Here is a 13,463-nt window from a genome sequence, read left to right as displayed (position 1 = left end):
TCTGCAAGTTTCTTCTTTTATTTTTGATGAAAAGATCACAGTATCTGCATTTCTGTAGGATGACTGCATGCTGAAATAGCAGAAGGCCCTGCAGGTGGAAATTCAAGGCTCATTTTCTTCAGGCAAAAGATATTGTCAAAAGCAAGTGTTGTAATGGAATGAAGAAGTAAAAATTATTGAATCTGATTTCTTTTGTTCATGGCATCAGTCTGCCTATCTGTTAGTTGCTCTACAGTTGCTCTTGAAGGTCCCTGGCCAATTTTGGTCAAATTTCAAGGCAAGAAGATAATGAAGTGCCTGGAAATTCAGAGTCACTCAGTAGGTAGATGGAAGCAAAGCCCTGGTTAATCCCTTGCACTGAAGGTGAGGTGGAGGGAGCTGTTGTGGCCAGTCAGCACATGTGTGACTGCCAAAAACCATTCTTTCCCTTACAGGGCATCTGACAGGACGAAAGAAGATGGGGGGGAGCAAGATGTATGAGACCAAAGTCAGTTCTATTACTCATGTAGCAACTTGATATGTTTAATTTGTTTCTAAAATAAACCTTAAGCCTTCTTAGAATTCCAAAGCTCCCTGGAGTATTTGTTAACTTCTTTTAAAGGGTATTTTCTTCCAAGTAAATCTACCTTTGGATGAATGAAGACTTTTGAGAAGAGATGGAAATTAGCACAATGGTGGGGAAGAGCTTTGATCAAGTCTACGTATTTTATAAAACAAAAAAGAATGGAAGTCATGAAAGTTAGTTTCAGATTGTGTCACATGACTGATCTGATAACACTGTTCATGCAAAATTGGGCTTGTTCCTAATAGAAAAATTATGGGAAAATGGAAGGAAGAGCTGAATTTTTGAATCTCTTCCAGTTATGTAAATTGCCTAGAGAGATTACTAAATATTATAGAGATCAATCTTTGAGTTTTTTTTAAAAACTCCAGAGTTTAAGCTTCTGAAAACACAGCATATGGAAGCATGGTTATAGGGTCTAAACTAATTTTTTTTTTAGTACAGGGAACAGAGGTGTTTGATTTTGTTGTTTGTTTGAGGTTCTTTATCTTCCTTCAAAGGAATGAAAGCTTCATCAAGTTCTAGACAAGCCTCTGGCACTGTGCAAGTTCAAAATTTGGGGACAGTCAGAAGAGAAAGCTAGGCAAAAGTCACCAAGCTGTATTAATTAACAAGCTGTTTTTATTTAACTCTTCTTCTCTTGGGAGTGACAAGTGGTGATATTTGTTTCTCGGCTGGGTTCTGTAGCTTGTGTGTGACAGGACTTCTCTGTACTGCATTATGTTGCCTGTAATCAATACAACAAGTTGCCTGACAGATTTGAAAACCTAACCCAGAGTAACTTTATTTGTAGCATACGTTAGCTGGTATATTTACAGTTTACCCTCCTACAAAAGGAAAGTAGAAGTGCAGGTGTGAAGAATATTGGTCATTAGTAATCCAGTATCTTAGAGTTTATGTCCCCTGCCCATACATCTGCAGGAAAAAATGTGCTGACAAAGGACTTCGACTGCACTGAGTAATTCAGTGTAAATAATGTTTCTACATGGCACCTTCCTCTGTAGCATTTGTGTAACACTAACAGTGTGGGAGTTCTACTCAAGCTGTACATTTGAGACCACAGGTGGGAAAAGGAGAAAGGCTTTTAGAAAGGCTTCTGTGAAAGGTACTTAGATATCTCTTGGTGTAGAGGTGAAGTGGCCAAGGGGGCTTTTCAGCATCATGGTCCTTGACAGCTGGGGTGCAGCAGCCTTAGAAAGGTTTGCTCTAGGAGCTTAGGGTTCTTGCTCTGTGGGAGAGTTACAGGAAGCTATTAAGGAATGTAATGTTCACTTACAAGTTTTTTTTTTCTAGGGTTTTTAGAACATACGTACAATGACTGATCATTACTTGAATTTTCAGAGAGCAATTCTAAAAGAAACTCACATTGTCATGCTGAAGTCTAGCACCTTGAAGAACTAGTGCTGAGTTTGAAGCATTTTGGCTCTGATAGTGCAGATGGTAAAGTTTAACACTATAGAGATATCCAGTCTGAAAGGGTAAGTTATCATTTAATAAAAACACATTTTTGTTATTAATGGAAAAAACCTTCCATGTTAAGAATAGCAAAATAAGGATGTTCTGTGAAAAATATGATCAATAATGCTATGTTATATGTTTTCCAGCATGCCCAAATGGATTTTCTGGGTTTGTTTTTTGGTTTTCAGTTCAGTCAGTGTACTAGTTAAGTAAAAAAAAAAATTTCAGATTTTTTTTTGTTGTAGTTGAGATTAGACTTCTGCTTTCTGAAGTTGGAGCTTACCTTTCTGACTGAGAGCTCAGTACAGTCCCTTTCTTGTTTCACTGGTGGACTTCAAAATTTGTACTTGGTGTTGAAGGACAATTCAGCTGTAATTATATATCAGAGTTGTGCTTTGAAGTAGACCATGTAATCAAGTACTGAGAACATACTATTCTAACAGAAATAGGAGGATTTTATTGAAAATGTCTTAATATTTCAATAGCTCTTGTGTTTACCAATAGTAATATTTTTTAATTCTGGTTCTCTTCTTACAGTCTGAATGCGGAGAAAGGAGGAATATGTCTGTGTTCTGATCAGGCTGGCACTGTTTCTGGAGTGACATGAGTGTTGCTTTCTGGGATTGTCTTTCAGGAAGGCAATTCTCTGTACACAAACAGTTCAGCCTTCTGAACACCCCCTGGTCTCAATAAGAGGGTATTGGGCTGAAGGTGAAGGTGCTTCAAGTGTGGTCACAATCGTTGATTAGTTTTATCCCAGCCTTGTATTTGGAGATTGCTAGATTATTGAGAAGACTTGAATGTATTATAAGAGATTTGCTATCTAAATAAATGTCCCCATATATTGAAAGGATTTTCTCAGTAATCACCAGAGGTAACACTATGTTTTCCTATGTGTTTCTATAGGCATTAATGTGTGTAGGGATTCTGCTTTATTACAATAGAAATTTTAGGATTCTGAAGCCCTGTCTTAAGCTGGCAAGTAACTTAATTCTGGGATCAGAACTAAGTAACTTAGTGCTGGGATCAGAAAATGGCTGAGCTGATCACATGGCACTGCAGTGTAGTGAAGAATGGAAAGACAACAGTAAGTCCCTCTTAGAATTCTTCCTGGGGTGATGCTCAAGCCAGTTGTGAACCCATGTGTGTTCAGATAGGATCACTAATACTGTAAGTGAAAAGCCTTCTGTAAAAGAAAATGTGTGTGTTGTTGATACTAAAGCCATTACATTTGATGTGATTTAATTTAGATGCTTTTACCATCATTCCTGGGGGTAAAAAAAGAAAAAAAAAAAGGAAGGGAGACCTGCCTACTTTCTAACCTGATCATGGCTGCATCATTGCTGGTGTGTACACTGTCTTCTAGAGATTCAGATGTAAGCTAGAAATAGCTAGTAATGTATCTAATGTATCTTACTGTTTTCATGGGGACAAATAAGTGGTGATGGGTAGTGCATTATGGTAGGAATAAGCATTGCAGTGTTCTCTGTGTTTTGCTCAGACATGAAAAATTATCATGTAGAGACATTTCAAATTAAGTCACATTGCATTTTGTCTTAGACGAGAGATGATGTAAAATAACAAGGTGAATAGTACTAATGTGATCTAAAATGCATTTGACAAATAGACTTTTGTAAAGTTTTTTCTGGATGTTGCTGTTTTAATCCTCTGCTGATATAAAAACTAAAGATAGTGAGAGCAAGTGGAAACTGAAACAATACTGGTATAGTTGTGTGGACACTGGATTGGACAAACAGGAATTTGCGCAGGAACAGTATATTTGCCATCCAGGAACTTGCAGGTGAAAAGCAAGTGATCTGCTCTTGAGAGACATTGAGTTTGTTGGTAGCAGTGATGATAGCTTCAGTAAACTTATATATTCTCAGGAGCTTGGTCTCATTAACACCATAAAGGTTACCAAGTCCTTAATGGTGTGACAGAAGTATACTTTGCAAGAGAGTACATATGGCTTTTATTTCTTACTCAGTCCTCACTAAACTTGGCTGTGCATTTTTTGACTAGAACAGTGTTAGAATCTTGCTTCCAGTTTCTAAAGATTGCCAGCTGCTTTACTAGAGTGCAGTTTGAGGAATCAAAGTATATTTGAGTATATTCATTTTTATGGGATAACATGCAAAATTATACTTTCCTATAGCTAAAGCTAGTCAAAAGTCAGGTTTTGTTTGGATGTTGATTGTTTGCTGAAACAGAGAGATATGTGGCTGAATATGTCAGATAAAGAAAAGGAAATGCTAGAAGTTGGTTAAAGAAAGGAAACACAGGCCTAGTCTACTGAAAATTACTATGGCTAAAATCCAAGGAAGTGGGCACTACTTGGGCTTAACTGGTGAACTGAACTGATTGCTCAAGAGAAAAGGACTTCACCGTGTTGTGACTCAAACTGACACTTGACAGATCAATCCTGCTATTGTATGTCCTTCTAGGAAGCAAACATGATGGTGAAGTTGTCTTGAGAGTGGGTGCAGGAGAATTTTTGAAGAATTAGGCAGCCAAATTGATGAGTACCTCACCGCATGAGTTTTTAAAACAATTACTTAGAACAACTCTCTTTATATGATTTAGGTATTGTGAATTTGTTCGCGGAGTGATGAATGATGTGTTTACAAAATGTATCATAAAATACATTGTTGAATTAATCTAATGGGCTTATACATAAAATACAAGTTGCATTTATGCAGAAGTAAAATGAGTTATGCTAATCTCAGTTATTTTCTTTTGCCCTGAGTTTCTGAAGGAAAAGTGATATGTCTTGTGTACTCCATTAGTTTCTCAGGTTTTGAGAAACCAGTAGGATTGAATAGAAAATATCAGTAGAATTGTAGCAGACTGGTATGCATGTGTTAAAAAGTCTGAAATGGTACTGTGCCACCTGTTGTACACTGCATTTTTCCCCCCTAAGGTTCTCTTGTGTTTCTAATTCTATGAACTGTGTTACATCTTAAAAAGGAGTTGTTATAGAGAGAAGGAAACACTCCAGATTTTTTTCCACTATGGAGAGAGATGGTTTGTGTACTTACTGTTTCTTCCCTTTTTTTTTTTTTTTTTAATGTTCATAGATTTTTGTAACAATTTCAATGATAGGAAAGAACTCAGAATGGAATCATATTTCAGCCTCTTCCTGCTGTTGACTTGGTTTGTATGAACTTTTTTCCTTGTCAGTCTTTGAGACCTTTTTCCGTTTTTGTTCTTGTGCACTTCTCAATTTCATTTGCTAAAAACCCCCCACATTTCCACCAGAGCTTCACTATCATTGTCAGTCTGCACTTTGTTAGTGAAGGATTTATCCTTTCAGACAATTGTTGCAAGTTCTGAACAGCACCTTTCTGGTACATGCTTCACTGTGTGCTGTCGATGTGCTGACCCTTGTGTATGGTTTATGTATTTACTCATGTAGAAAAAGTATCTGGAGTTTTAGGGAAATGGAAGCCCTTCCTTTCTGTGAGTATGAGCTGTTTCTGTTTCAGAAAGGTCACTGCAGTTTTTAGAGAAAAGTCTAGATACTTGAGGGGCACAATTTTAGGGAAATTGTGCATCTTTTCTACTGTTCCTTTATAACCTTCTAGAATCTGCATACAAAGATGGAGAGTTCTGAAAGAGATGAGGAAGTTGTTTGTGAGCTGTTTTTAGTTTAGTTACCTCAAAATATTGAGATCTTAAACCTGGTTTTTAACAGCAGGAGAGAACACTGAACTTGGCAACAGACATGAGAGGACATTGGATAAGTTTTTGATTTTTTTATTTAATAAATTGCATAATTGAGGTTCAGCTTCATTGTGTTCTCGGAATTCTAAGTGGTCCCTTCATTAGTTAAAGAGGCATAAAGCTGACCAGTGGTAGAACTTCAAAACCTGGATGACATTCATCATCTATTTTTCAGTCAAAGCTCAGTGTATGAAAAGGAGCTCTCTGGGCAATTGAGTGCTGGACTCAAATTGTCTCTGGACACTGAGTCCTTTGGTGCCTGCTAATGTTGATGTATGTCATCTGTCATTCTCTAGTTATGCCATGGATGCATCTTTAAATGCTCTGTTGACCTTCAAATTGAAAATTCAGTGTATAAGCATTGCTTTTATATTTTGAGCAAAACTTTTTAAAAGTTTAATGCTTACAACAAAAATTATTTCAGTTTTACTTCTGCATTAAGCTTTTTCAAGAAAGGCATTGGTAAAATGAATGTTGAAGGCAAAAAGGGAAGAAGACCTCTCTTGATTTTATGTCTTTTTAAAGGAAGTTTCACACATAGTAACTGTGCTTAGGAGGAGTAAAAATGGTCTCCGAAAAAACATGTTAACAGTAAAGAAAATAAGATTAGAACCGGGGAGTGCTGAATTAGTGGAATTTGATTTAACATTGTGCCAGGAAGGAGATTTATCTCTTGTAAATGAGGGCAATTGTCAAGCTGGCTGATGATGCTCAGGAACAGTTTACAGTAACAGCAGATTCAAATTTACTAGTATAAAGACTGACTTGGAGAAAAACATTGAGACAGTCCATTTTAAGCAATAGCTGCAATTTGCTGCTGAAGGTGCTGCTCTTGCTGCAGTTGGTGAACTCCTTTTACCTGAGACACCTTAGTAAAGTCCCAGGCTTGAAACAACTTGTCCTCAGGTCATTCTTGTGCCTACTGGAATTTACAGGTATTTCAATACTAACCTTTGGCAGCAGCTGGCAGGCTAAGACTGACTGTTCTGAAAATGTTCTCCTACCGCTCTGTATTGCTATTTATGGTTTTATCTGCAGTATTTAGACATTTTGCATAAATTGCAATGGTGTATAAGCACTGTCCAGATTGTAGGAGATAAGAATAGGTTTGGGATTTCATTAAAATGGATTTGAAAATTAATGGAAGGTAAAGGGCAAATATTGGCTGCTGACTTTATGGAAAGAGTTACACAAATTTGATGTTGAGTTGTAACTGCTGTTTTTTAAATAATAACATACTGTACAGTAGGAGATTTCTAATATAATATGTTGAATACTCTGTTAGGAAATTGAGTGCTTCGTAGGAAATTAATATGGAGTGATATTTGATTAATCTAAAAGTAGATAATTGATAGTAGAAACAATCACTGCAAAATTGTACTAAAATACAGTTTAAGAAGAACATGGTTGATGTTGATTTTAGTATAGAACAACAGTCTTCTTTTAATTTTCCAGATCTACTTTCCCTCTTCCCTCTGCCTTATTTAGTTGGTGACAGCATTTTTCCACAGTCTAACAAATGTGCAGCTGGCTGCATTTCCAGCCATGTGTAGGCTGCCCCACATGCTCTGCCAGCATCCCTGCTGCCAGTCCTGCAGGGTGCCAGGTCCTTCCTCGTTCCAGCATTGCTGTCCTGGGGACTTCACTGCCTCAGTCTGCTCTGGCATCTCTGCAGTAACCCCCTGCTCTGTAAAACCTTCCCAGACATCCTCTCCGAGATTTCTCAAGCTTGGATAGTTAATGGTGTCTCTTGTGAGGAAGTGTATCTGTTCCACCTAGTAATAGTTGCTATGCAGGACATTTCTTCTAGCCACATGTCATGTCAGCCCTGCCTGCTCATTACAGACCACCTAACTGGAGATGTTATTGTTCTATGGTTTTGTTTTTTTTTGACCTGAGAACACATTCATTTTGTGCCATGTTGCTGCTCTCCCTTTTGCACAATGAGGTGGTGTAAAGATAATAGAGAATCTCCTGCCATATCTCTTTTAAAATGAATCAGAATAGATTTTTTTTTGTACACAACAGGGTCTTGGAAGTTTTCAGACTATTCACCTTGGCAAGAAGGGAAGAGGTTGGCTTGGACTCTGGTATTAATTTCCAGGGTCCTTTGGATGAGAAATTGGAACAAGATTTTTTAATTTGGTTTGGTTAAAACAAATGAGGCCTTATTTGTATAACTGTCTCAAAGTTAGAGCTGCTCTTTGGCCACACCATTTGTTTAACACTCATGTATGAGTTTGTTTTATTTCCAGACTGCTTTTATAGCACACATTTTCTTTGACATTTGAAGTACTTTTCAGTCATTTGGCCATTACTGAACCAAAGGGTGAATTGGCCACTTGTTCCCGTAGCCTTTCCTCCATCTTTTCCCAAGACAGTTCTCTGTTTCTTGCATCTCATGGATGTTGTTAGATAATTGTATCATTTAACCTGCAGGTTATTCTAAGTTGGTTCTGTGACTAATGTAATAGTTTGTGTAGTCACCAGATAAAATGTGTATGTTTCTGCAGAAACAATTTCCTGTATTTCTGAATCTCACTTTGGAATGGGAATATTAGGTAAGCAGTCAAGATACAGTAAGTGAGGTTCATGCTAAAATAGGATTGTTGTTTGCAGATTGCAAAAAGGGACTACATGAAGGAAGGAAGGAAATTTTTCCAGTATTTCTTCATTTTCTCAGGATCCCTCTGGTGTTGCAGCCCTGATCTATAGGATTGTCATCCTTCATTACAGAAGGCTGCCAGCATATCTGTGCAACACTAACAGTACTTTTACAGGTTTGAAGAGAAGTTTACTGTTGAAGAGTACAAAGTAGATAAACCTGTATAATTTTTGTGAACACTGTGACGTTCTCCTAACTTTGAAAAGTTGCATGTATTGTGCTGTTTTAAAAGAGGCATCCTAAGCTTTTGAATCTTATGTACAATATAGGGAACCATCATCACAGCTGTACCTAAGGAAGTTTTAAGATTGATATGATGTGAATTATGACTCTAAATCGTTTATACTTAGAGTGATTTCAGCAGGAGCAGAATGAAGGGGGTAGGGGCAAGAATAAGTGCAGTTTGAGAGTGCCTTTGTTTGCTTTAGGGTGGTTTCTTAGGATGTTCTTACTTCTCATGCATTCCCAAGAATGCATAATTTGTCAGCTTCGGAAGTATTATTTTGAAGAATGTTATGCAATTCTGTCAGTTTATCTTGTTGACTTGACACATAGTTGGGCTGGGAAGGGAGACTGAACAGGAAGGAAAGTCCTTGTTCCTGAATGTCGTTGCTGCATAGCTCTCATATCCTCGAGGATCACCCGGACAAAAGCTGAGTCAGAGCACAGCAGCACTGTGCACCACAGCAATGGCCCAATTCAGGATTTTGGACTGCGTGATCAATCACAACTGGAATTTTATTTGTAACCTGTACTGTGCATGGAGCGATCAGGTTTGTTGTTTGCTTATCCTTGCATACAAGATGATTATATAATTTAGTATAAGGGGAGAACAAAAAGGCTCGGGTTGATCTCCCCACCCCCAGTCTTACTGAGGATGAGCTATTAGAAATGCTGCTGTTTACTAAGGAGTTTTCTAGAGTTAATAAGCATACAAAAACATGGTTTGACTACTTAATTGCTTTTTTTAACACTTTGAGTACTTTAGTTTGTTCTCTTTAGAGTCTTATGCTTTGAGGGATTTTGTTTAATGAATTGTACAAAAAGGTATCACGTACAGGAAGGGGGAGATATGCTAAGACAAAAGAAGTTGTTAAATATAAAGCTGATTTGTTTTATTGCTTTAAAAAGACTGAGCATCTTGGCTATTTCAAAATACTTGATCATGAACAGGATTAAAATAAGTGTGAGGGGGAGGTTGTTACCCTTTTTTTCCTTTTAATATACAGGATTAAATAAATCACAGGATGCTTTTCATTTCTTAATATGGACAGTTATACTTCTTATTCACTACTTTGCTGTAGAACCGGAGGAGAAAAAAGCCAAACAAACAAAATTGCCTGGATTCTGAATGAAAATGTTTTAAAATAGAATCCACTTACTAAAGCCTTTTAAATAGTGTATGCACTTCTAATACTGCTTTAAAGTTACTCTAGATATTACCTGTATTTCTCATATAACATTCAGCCAGTCACTGAAGAAAATTTATTTAATTTTTATTTGGTGTAAGGGGAAGGTAAGCAATCCTTATGAAGTTTCAGTACAGCTACTAGAGATGGATGATTCAGATTTTTTTTTTTCTACTATGCATAGAGGTCCTTTGAAACAATCTGCCATTTAAAAATGCCTGCAACCCCTGTATGTCACATCTATACTGAAGCTTTTTAATCAGGAAAATACACTGCAAGGTGATCGTGGTGGGGTTTGGTTTTGGTTTTTTGTATTGTTTTAGTTCTTTTGTTAATGGTGCAAAACCTGATTGATGGTGCCTGGGTTTTTCAAGTAATCTAGTTAATGTGACAGGTAAAAAGTATCTTCTGTTGAATTTGAAAAAACAGAGGAAACATGATGCATTATCTTAACTTTTAATTTTTATATATGCTCAACTATTTGATCTGTTTGCTTACAGATGTATAAGAATTCACCTGTCCAGTCAAATGCAGTATGACAATTGCTTCCCATGCTTCAGAGGAATGAAGAAGAAATAAGAAAAGGCGTAGGATGTGGGCAGTCCTGCAAAATTTTAAAGTGCATTGGATATAACTAGAGGGAAGGGAAAAGAGAATTGCTTTTTTAGCATATTGAAGTGAAAGGTTTTAAAAAAAGCCAAAACACTACCCCCCCCACCCCAAAACCAAACCCCAAACACTTCCCCCTTCAAAAAAAAAACCCCAACCCAAAAAAAAAAAAAAAAAAAACCAAAAAACCCAAAAACCCACCCAAAAGAAAACAACCAACAAAACCCCCAAACAAACAAAAACCAACAAAAATCCCCTCATTTCAATGCAGAATGGGGTTCACATAATCTAAAAGCTGTTTCTTGCCAATATGGAAAGAAGAAACAGTCTTTAGATCAGTAAGATCAGTATACCCTGAATTGATTGCATGCTTGAGGTAGTAATGGTGCAGAACTGTGTGATCTTGCTAGATTGTATTAAGTAGACTGTGCAGTTGTTGTGTATGTTTGGGGTTGTTTTGTTTACTTTAACTGAAGTCCACTCTCTGTAAACTATACAATTTAATGAACTGTTGATGATACTTTTCTTTGAAATGAAGCTGGAAGTTTGTTTATGGGATATTCCAGTGCAGCTGCTCTGTTCCTGCTGCCCTGAAATGCCATGGCAGAAGTGGAAGCTGTCAGGCCAGGGGAGAGCTGCATGCTGCTCCACACAGCAGTGCTGCTCTCCATCTTTCCCACCTCACTGTGCCCAGGCAGGCTGCTGGTGAGAAGGCAGATGGGTGACCTCTGAAGTTTGTGTCACTCATAATATCTCAAATTAGGTTGCAGTCATTCTAAGGATTTCTTTTGTTTTATTGTTCACCACCCACTGCCTTGGCTCTGGAGCGTATACTTCCTAAAGCTTATTTTTTAAAACAGGATGTGAGCAAGTATGAAATAGCAGGGATATTTTCTTCTGTCTATCGTGGTGGTTTAAATTTTAGAAAAAGTATTTTCATGGTGTGACATTAAAGTTACTTTGGCTGGCCAGAATTGCCCTTTGCCCTCTGACACAGCAAACTGCTATGTGTATTAAAATGTTTTCAAAGGGTATGCAGTGTTTCATACTAAAACAAAAACCCTTAAAATAAAATTATTCTGTGATGTAAATCAATGAAGTTCTGTTAGCATCAGTGAATTACAGTTTTTAGTCCAAACATTGTATGGGATGGATGACTATCACATGGTGATCCATCAAGAACAACTCATAAGCCTTCAGTGACAATAAACTTGATTGCTTGCAGTTTTTCATCCTTTACTTATTGTTCATGGGAGAACTGCATTACCTGTGTTAAAAATGTTTTTTAAAATATGTTATTGCAAAGTACCAAATGTCTTGCTTCTTGCATATGTTGTCTGTGACAGTTGTCTTGTGGGACATGGGGTAGATTCAAGTGTGACAGTCTTACTGGCAATTCAGAGCTTCAGCATGACTGCAAATGTAGAATTAGTGAAGCCGAGTAGTAGGTAAAAAGTATCTTATGGGGGACCTCGGCACACAGCTTTATGTAGAAATTTGTGTTTGTACTTATCCAGATTGCCCTGACAGTATCATAGATGATTAATCCTATTTTTAATATAGTCTGGTCTTAGTAAACAAGGAATTTTTAGTGTTTTTTCTTAAAGAAGAAAAGAGAGAGGGTGAGAGTGCCTTAAAAAGTTAAAGCATTTTTTTTTTTCATATGATAGTCTGGTGTTTATGGAGTTCTAATCTTGGAATCCTAACTTAGCATGCTAGCTGTGGTCCAAGAGGAGTTCCTCAATGAATGTATGGAGGAGCTAGGTAGTATTTTTCCTCAATAACGTATGAACTAGACTCATCCTCAGTAAGATACAATAGGAGCTACTCCCTTTGTCCTTGTCCTTTCTGAGCCTCCAGCACATGAGCAGACTCTGGAGATGCCTGGTATGTCAGTTGACTTTGTGGCCATGATGAGATGCAGTAGAGCAAGTATGCCTAAACCAATAAATTCCACTGCTTCAGATAGTTGGAAGAAGTACTGGTAAGTAATATAATGTAGGTGATACAGTGGTTTTGGATTTTTTTCCTTCCTTTTTCACAAATGCCTTTCTTTCATGTGTTAGATAGGAAACAGTTTACCACAAATTGAGTGTAGGTTGTCTTTCTACCAGCACAGAGATAGGTCAGCACTGTGCTCTGAGGAGACTTCTGTTAATTTGAGGACAGCAGATCAGATCTTCTCATGTCCTGTCCTCATTGGTTCTTTGATGAACTGCATCAGGCTTTTTTTTTTTTTTTAAATCTTATTGCTGCACCCTAGTCTCTAAAAATAATTATAATATTCTTTCCGCCATGTAAATACTTAAATCTTGGCTTTTTCAACCAGCAGTAAGTATTTTGCAAATTCTATAAACTTGCAGTGGTCAAATTTCACTGCACAGCGTGGGCCTCATCATTGCAGTTGTTCGTCTTGGAGAAACCTTCTCATCAAAGACTATTTTGATGTACATGAAGGTTTTTTGTTACGTGGTGACCTAGCAGCCAGGGTGTCTGATTTCTGTTCTTTTAGCTGGAGTTCATTATTGCAGGCAGTGTGTGAGAATGCGATGTTGTGGTGCATGCCTGGCTCTTGCATCACTTTCGTTCGAGCCCAGAAGGCAGCAGTACTGCAGCAGCTGCTGCACTGCAGCTATTGCCCTTCCTCCGGAGAGTCTCCAGTGACATTAAAAATGCTTTTTGGTCTTTCAAGTGTGTCATTTGGAGGATGAAATAACAAAGTTGTCTGCATTTCTTCTGAGATATTTGCAGCTGATAATAGTTTTGAAATGGGATATTTATTATCTTACTGTGCTCTTACTTCTATTCATCTGCTGCCTTAGAGAGGGAGGGAGGCAATATGATAAAAATCTGTCTTGGTAGCAGTGCAGGGTGTGCTGTTTTCAGTTTAAGGAAAAAGTGTAAAATCATTGCATGAAACAGCTGGTGACTTAACTCATTGTGGAAATCCACATTGCTGGAGAAACATTTTGTAATGTCCAGAAGTACAGGGAAATAACTTGGCAACAGTGAGCAAATCAAGCCACAATAATAGGCA

At 37.5% G+C, this 13,463-nt stretch overlaps 1 protein-coding gene across 4 annotated transcripts in view; it reads left to right on the top strand.

Moving 5' to 3' along the window:
* Positions 1 to 13,463, top strand: part of ARHGAP21 (Rho GTPase activating protein 21) — a 112,664-nt gene that overhangs the window by 21,594 nt on the left and 77,607 nt on the right. Inside the window, exon 1 of one of the 4 annotated variants that reach the window (XM_068171620.1) lies at positions 9,162 to 9,181. The exons of the other annotated variants lie outside the window; for them this stretch is intronic. The gene's annotated coding sequence lies outside the window, so the exon portion shown is untranslated. Of the gene's footprint in view, positions 1 to 9,161; positions 9,182 to 13,463 lie in introns of those variants that run through there. 4 annotated transcript variants of the gene reach the window in all.

The sequence above is a fragment of the Anomalospiza imberbis genome, chromosome 1 (genome assembly GCF_031753505.1).
Source record: "Anomalospiza imberbis isolate Cuckoo-Finch-1a 21T00152 chromosome 1, ASM3175350v1, whole genome shotgun sequence".
NCBI lineage: Eukaryota > Metazoa > Chordata > Aves > Passeriformes > Viduidae > Anomalospiza > Anomalospiza imberbis.
Note: the sequence above shows the minus strand (reverse complement) of the source record. Positions and strands in the feature narration are given on the sequence as shown.